General features: G+C 49.4%; 1 protein-coding gene across 1 annotated transcript in view; it reads right to left on the bottom strand.

The window, feature by feature from the left end:
• NRROS (negative regulator of reactive oxygen species) overlaps window positions 1-5,431 on the bottom strand; it is a 33,744-nt gene extending 28,313 nt beyond the window's left edge. The window contains exon 1 of the mRNA XM_008064230.2: window positions 5,252-5,431. The gene's annotated coding sequence lies outside the window, so the exon portion shown is untranslated. The remainder of the gene's footprint in view (window positions 1-5,251) is intronic.
• Between the last annotated feature and the right edge of the window lie 1,420 nt (window positions 5,432-6,851).

Raw genomic sequence — 6,851 nt, 5'->3', positions numbered from 1 at the left:
GCCGGGCATGGTGGCGCGTGCCTGTAGTTCCAGCTACTTGGAAGGCTGAGGCGGAAGGATTGCTGGAGCCTAGCAGGTTGAGACTTCAGGGGCTAGGAGTGTGCCACTGCTCTCCAGCCTGGGCGACAGAGTGAGACTCCAACTCAAAAAAAGAGTTTTATTCAATCTTTGTATAAAACCAAGAGAATTGGATTATAACTTAATGCTATTGGTCAATAATTAAATAGCACTTGAGGTTGCAAAGGCTTCATACAGACATCTAATATTTACAACATGTAATATTTGCAATAGTTCTATGTAGTAGGCATTATTATTTCCATTTTTCTTACACTAAAATATATATAAAATTTGCCACTTCAAGCCAGGCTCGGTGGCTCAGCCTGTAATCCTGCGCCTTTGGGAGGCTGAGGTTTGTGGATTGCCTGAGCCCACAGGTTCGAGACCTGCCTGGGCACTGAGACTTCATTTCTACAATAAATCAAAAATCAGCTGGGCGTGGTAGTGCATGCCTATAATTCCGGCTACTTGGAAGGCTGAGGCGGAAGGATCGCCAGAGCCCAGCGGGTCGAGGCTGCGGTGGCCGGGAGCGGCCACTGCACTCCAGTCTGGGTGACAGAGTGAGACTCCAACTCAAAAAAAATAAAAAATAAATAAAAAATTTGCCACTTCAACCCTTTTTGAATGTGCAATTCAGTAACATGAAACTGTATACCTATTAAACAATAATTTCCCACTGCCCCCTTTCCAGCCCCTGGTAACCACCGTTCTTTCTTTCTCTATGAATTTTCCTATTGTAAGTATTAATATAAGTGAAATCATGTACTAGTTGTCCTTTTCTCTCTAGCTTATCTGATTTAACTAATGTTATCATGGCTTATCCATGTCATAGCATGTATCGGCATTTCTTTCTTTTTTGAAGCTGAGTAACACTCCATCGTATGTATATAGCACAATTTGTTTATCCACTGAGACACATTTAGGTTATGTCCACCTTTAGGCTATCGCAAATAGGGCTGCTAAGATAATTGGTATACAAATATTTGTTTGAGTCCCTGCTTACTATTTCATCTTACACATAAGTAATCCTAGACTCAAAGAGGCCAAAGCAGATTGCTCAAGTCATAAGCTTGTATTCAGTGAAGCCACAACCAGAACTGAGTTCAGACCCAGAGAGCAGGTGCTGGATGCGCATCTGTCTGGAGCAGTGTGTGTCAAGTGAACGTTCACCGGGGGTGCACAGGCATGTATTTGTTGGTAAACAGCAATCCCATGAGCTCCCACCCCAGATGCCTGGTCTCTCTTGGTACTCCTAGGTCCCCCACCATGATCCAGCAACCAGTAGGTGACACGTGATCCAGCAGAGGCCCCTCGGATGCTACTTCTTGACTGGTCAGTGTCGAGCCATGTGGTGCCTCATATTCTGAATCGCACACCTGAGTGCATCACGGGGCCACAGACTCTTGCGGGGAGGAGGTAAGATGCAGACCTGTCAGAGGTCTTCAAAAGGAACCAGGGAGCCCAGAAAAAAAAAACAGGGATTTAGGAAATAAGAAGTCAAATAGAAGCTTCGGTTTAAGGACCTGATGAAGGACCCAATACCCTAGAACAAGAGAATGGCCATGGGAAGAGTCCCAAGGGAAGGTCTCAGGGCGCCAGGCTGGGCAGTGACAGGAGATCATTCACTTGCCTGAAGTTGAAGGAGGTGACCTGGGCCAGGCAGAGAAAGACCCACTCACCACTGACCCCGCAGGATGAGGGAGAGAGCTCGCCCTTGACACCTAGTGGGACGACCAAGAAGAGACATTGAAAGGCAGGAGAGGCCTGAGAGGATCAGGGCTGGACCAGGAGAGGAGTGAGTGACAGCAGAGAGGTTCAGGGGGGAGTCAGCATCCATCTGAAATGGGGCAACATGAAATTAATGGGAGAACATGATGTATGTACCGCAAGATGAGTCCCTGCAGGTACTGGGCTGCCTCTGACATTCAGGTCCTGGCTGAGAAGAGCCAGGGAGAAAAGACAGAGCCCTAAGTGCTATCTCCTGAGGAGAAACCCCCTCCCAATTCTTATCTTTCTTGGATGGCAGCAGAAAGTGACTTTGAACACATGACACAGCACCTGACCGAGGTGGGGCTGAAGGAGGGGAGTCCCTGTGACCTCACAGAGCTCTGTGGCCACACTGAGCCCATCACTGGTGTCAGCCCATGCCCACCTCATGGGTAAGAACCATGACAAGGTTCTACTTCCTCCTTCATTCCCTCTGTTACATCTGAAATCACTCACGCATTAAAGTGAGAAGAGACACACGTGTCTTGGTGTCAGCCCCTGACTCCATTTGCTCTGGAAATTGGTTTTTTCAACCACATTCATTTCTCCTTCTGGTTACAACTCCTCAATTCCCCTTTGAGAAAACCACCCCATTTCTTTCTTTTTTCTTTTTAGTTTAATTGTGGTAAAATACACATAACACAAAATATGTCATCTTAAGCATCTTTAAGCAACCAGTTTAGTGGTGTTCAGCACACCCATAGTGGTGAGCAACCAACCCCCTTCCTTTCTTAAGAGGTCCATGTTTGAGCCGGGCTCGGTGGCTCAGCCTGTAATCCCAGCGCTTTGGGAGGCCGAGGTGAGTGGATTGCCTGAGCCCACGGGTTCGAGACCCACCTGGGCAACTTGGCGAGACCTCATCTCTACAATAAGTCAAAAATTAGCTGGGTGTGGTAGCGCGCACCTGTAGTTCCAGCTACTTGGAAGGCTGAGGCGGAAGGATTACCGGAGCCTAGCAGGTTGAGGCTACGGTGGCCGGGAGTGGCCACTGCACTCTACTCTGGGTGACAGAGTGAGACTCCAACTCAAAAAATAAAAAAAAAGAAGTCCGTGTTTGTTTGGGTCTGATCCCAACTCCTGGTTGACCCCTCCAAGATGCCCATTGGAGCATCCCATTTTCCTAACAACAGGCACATCACAGAAGTTAGCCCATGAGAATCCATCAAAGGATAACTGCTAGAACTAATAGAAAAGAGGCTTTCTCTTTCTGCCTCAGATGCCAAACTGGTGGGAATAAATTCGAAGCCACAGAAAGCCATCTTTACAACCAACTCCAGCACCTGCTTGATAACGAAGCCCACACAAAGGAAAGCAAAGCTGAGGAATAAAGACAGAAATCAATGTCCTTTTCCTCCTCCTCACCTCTCTAGCTTTCAGAAATCATCACCTACCCCAGCCCAGAGCCCCCCACAAATTTAGCACATGACATTTGTTCCATAATGAAGAATGGTTTTGCGGGGGGCGGGGGGACAAGTATAGTAAAGAGACTCTACCAAAGACAAAAAAATGAATATTTGTCACTAATGTGCAATGACACATCAATGAGCATCAGCACGAGAAGACACCTGTAAGGATGTTATACACAAGCAAGTCCTGAGAAAGACAGTGATTTTCAGTCATAGCTGAAAGCCCACCCTCCTGACTTACACAGCTAGAAAGTGGATCTGAGCATGTAAGGCACATTACTCATCCACAAAAGGTCTGCTAACCCAGTGTATACACTTTGCAGGGTGGATGCACACTGTAGCCAGAATGCAGGTTATCATCAGTCCTAGCAGCATTCTTCCAAAACAGTCTTGAAGACCAGATACAGACAGGCCAATGCATCCCCAACCCAGGTCCCCAGGGCAGAGACAACAGGAATCTACTATCTGCCTGGGAGTTCCCGCTCTCGGGTGATGGCTTTAAAAACTATGGGGGATAACGTTTATGTGGGTTTTCATGAAGTTCCCACGAGGGCACCCATGAGATGAAAGCACCTTCTTCATGAAGTTGGGTTTTTGTTGTGCCTTTGAACCTAAAAGCAAGAGGTTTTTTCCTGGGTGCACAATTTTATAATCCCCTCTAGGAACTTTCCAGCATCCACATACAAGCCGATGGGGTATGTGGGGAAAATAAATGAGTCTCCAGGCTAGAAAGCCCAGCAAGCCACCAACATCCAGGGGAGCGGTCTGCGAGTCACAGCTAGCAAGTAGAGGGGCACAGGAAACTGTGGCGAGCCGGCTCCATAAACTTGGAACGTTTCATCCAGGCTCCTAACAGGCTGTGTCCACCAGGAAGAAACCTACAGTGGGGTCCCCTCACTCCCCTGGAAGTGCCCCGCTCCGACCAGCCCTGTCCAGAGGCTCCACCCACAGGACCCTACCTCCCCCTGCTCCAGTCCCAGCTCTGGTCCCAGCCACCATCGGACACGTGTTCACTCTCTCTCAGGGGGAGAAGCCAATATGAGTTGTTTTTTTGTCATTAGCAACTAAAAGACCCCCATCTAATAATCTGATCCCTGCACTTAGGTTTACAGGTGCATGTGAGGCTTTATAAGATCTAAGTATCAATGTCCCTTTTCCTCCTCATATCTCTAGCTTTCAGAAATCATCACCTAGCCCGGTCCAGAGCACCCCACTCTGAGGACAGCACCAAACCACATGGCTGGCGCCTTACTTCTTTCTGTCTAGTTCCCAGGTATGTAGCCATACGTGTTGACCTTTCAGAACCCAGCCCACATGGAGAAGCCATGAGGGCTACAGAAAAGTCCCAACCAGGGGTCAGAAGGGCCTGACTTCTAGTCTCCTTCTGACACTTACTAGCTGTGGATGCAAGGAACAGAACCCTAGGGAATCTCTCGAGGACAAATGCTCTGTGCAGGAGGGGCTTTGCATGTCTTCAGGGGTGAGTCCTCAAGGCCTCGAAAACACCTGGCACATGGGAGACGTCCATAAATATATGTTGCTGTTAACTCTCCATCTATGAAATAGGGATGCTCAGTCTACGTTGTGGGCAGGAAAAGAGATCCAAGAATTCAGCATAAGTGTTCACAGAGTATTCCTACTCTACCCAGTCACCCAACCCAGGGAGGGAGCACTGTTGTTCCCATTTTGCAGATGAGAAAACTGAGGTTCAGAAAAGTTTACTGACTTCTCACACCCTCCCTGAAGAACCAGGACTCAAGCCCACGTCTGATTCTGAAGCCCTGGTTGTTTCCAGTACACCACCACACCACCCTTCTCGGCTCTCAGTGCTTCTGGAGGGAAGTACTCCCACCTGCACTCAGAGGGGTGGCCCCCAAACCCGGCGCCGACACAGCAAGCCGCAGCTCTCCCGTCAGCCCTGAGCCGCGGGCCACGACGCCGACCTCCTGCCACCCGGCCTCGCGCGAGCTCGCCCACCTCGGCGGCCCCACGGGGGAGGGGCCCACGCAGGAAATACTCACGGCTCCCGCAGGCCCAGGCGGCTCCGCGGGGCGCATCCTCTCCAGGGGCTCCGGCCTCCTCGAGAGCAGCCACACGCGGGGCTGGGCTGCCTCCTTTCTCTGGGGCATCAGGTTATTTTAGCACTTGCGGAAGGAACGGACGGAAACTGAAGTCACATGGAGCGCGAGCTGCTGGGCGACTCAGCACTCGGGCCACACAGATCAGGCATCTCAGAGGGAACTGCGGTCTCCGGCGCGGCGCGGCGCGGGCACGAGCGGGGGCTGGGCGGGCGGGCAGCGGGCCTCGGAACACCTGCCTCACCTGCTGGGCGGTGTGGCGGGCCCAGGCGGTGGGAGACGGCGCCGATGGTCTCCCAGCCATGCGAGCCGGCCTTCTCGCCTTAGTGTTGGCGAGGCAGCGGGGGCAGCCGGGGCGTCCTTGCCTGGGAGGTCTGCTGACCCAGAAACTTTCCTCCGCGCTTCTATCCAAGGGCCAGGCTGTGGGGCAGACTTTGGGAATGGACAGCACACGCTTCCAAATTATAAAGGAGAACAGTCTGGAAGACTCAGCCACTCAGCTCGTCTTGATTGATAATCTCCTTTCTCTTTCTTTCTCTCTCTTGCTCGCTCTACTTTCTTTTACGGGTCCAGCACTGTGTTTAAACAAAAAAAAAAAAAAAAAAGAAAAGAACGACAGAAAAAATATAGAAAGAAAGAAGAAAAACAAGAAAGAAAGGAAAGGCAGAGAAAGGAAGGAAAGACGGAAGGAAGGAAAAAGAAACAGAAAAGAAAAATAAAGGCAACTGCTTTGTGGCAAGAGTGTCGGAGTGCCACGAGCTTCTTGATCCTAACCGCATGGATGGGGTTTTTTGGTACCTGATGTGTATAAAGTGCCCTGTAGCTCTTGTCAAGAATTCAAAGGAATAAGAAGAATGAATCGTTTAGCCATCATCAAAGGAGTGCCAGGCACTGTGCTAAGAGCTTTATAAGCGTTATGGTCTCAGAGCTCTTGTTCTCAAGGAGCTTACTATCTAGCAGAGAAGGCAAAACTCTGACAGTGTCTGCTGCATGCCGCATGAGTGATGTAGAACCACCACACTAGGGGATCAGATGAGGGGGTCTCCAGTTCTCCTCTTCCATCTCTCATCAAATGTGGAAAGTTGAAGCGTCTGGCAAGGCTGGGTCACCTCTCTTGTAGTCTTGTGATTCTGTGTAGCATTGTTATCCTGGACATGTCCGTCCTAAGAGAACAGGAGCGAGTCCTTTCCGCTTCAAACATCCAGCAAATTGTCTCTGCTCACTAAAATATTTTGTCATAATAATAACAATAACACCAATGAAAAGATGATATCAAGATCAAATTGTCACAAGCCAACATTTCCGATTCAGGAAACTGTATGCACACTCTCTACTCCGTGTCTTTTTTGTCTACTGATACGTTGATAGCTCCCCAGTTTTAATCTCTAGCTCTTGCATTCTCTTCCAAGAGAGACGTTTCAGACTTGTATTTTTAACTCTCTACTGGTCAGCCAACTCCTGGATGTCTCAGAGTTGCCATAATACAGTGTATCCCAAGCTGAGCTCTTACTCTTCATGCCAGCCAGTTTCTCTGTATGGCCAT

The sequence above is a fragment of the Carlito syrichta genome, unplaced genomic scaffold, assembly GCF_000164805.1.
Source record: "Carlito syrichta isolate Samal-C Ts95f unplaced genomic scaffold, Tarsius_syrichta-2.0.1 Scaffold307240, whole genome shotgun sequence".
In the NCBI taxonomy this organism is placed as follows: domain Eukaryota; kingdom Metazoa; phylum Chordata; class Mammalia; order Primates; family Tarsiidae; genus Carlito; species Carlito syrichta.
Note: the sequence above shows the minus strand (reverse complement) of the source record. Positions and strands in the feature narration are given on the sequence as shown.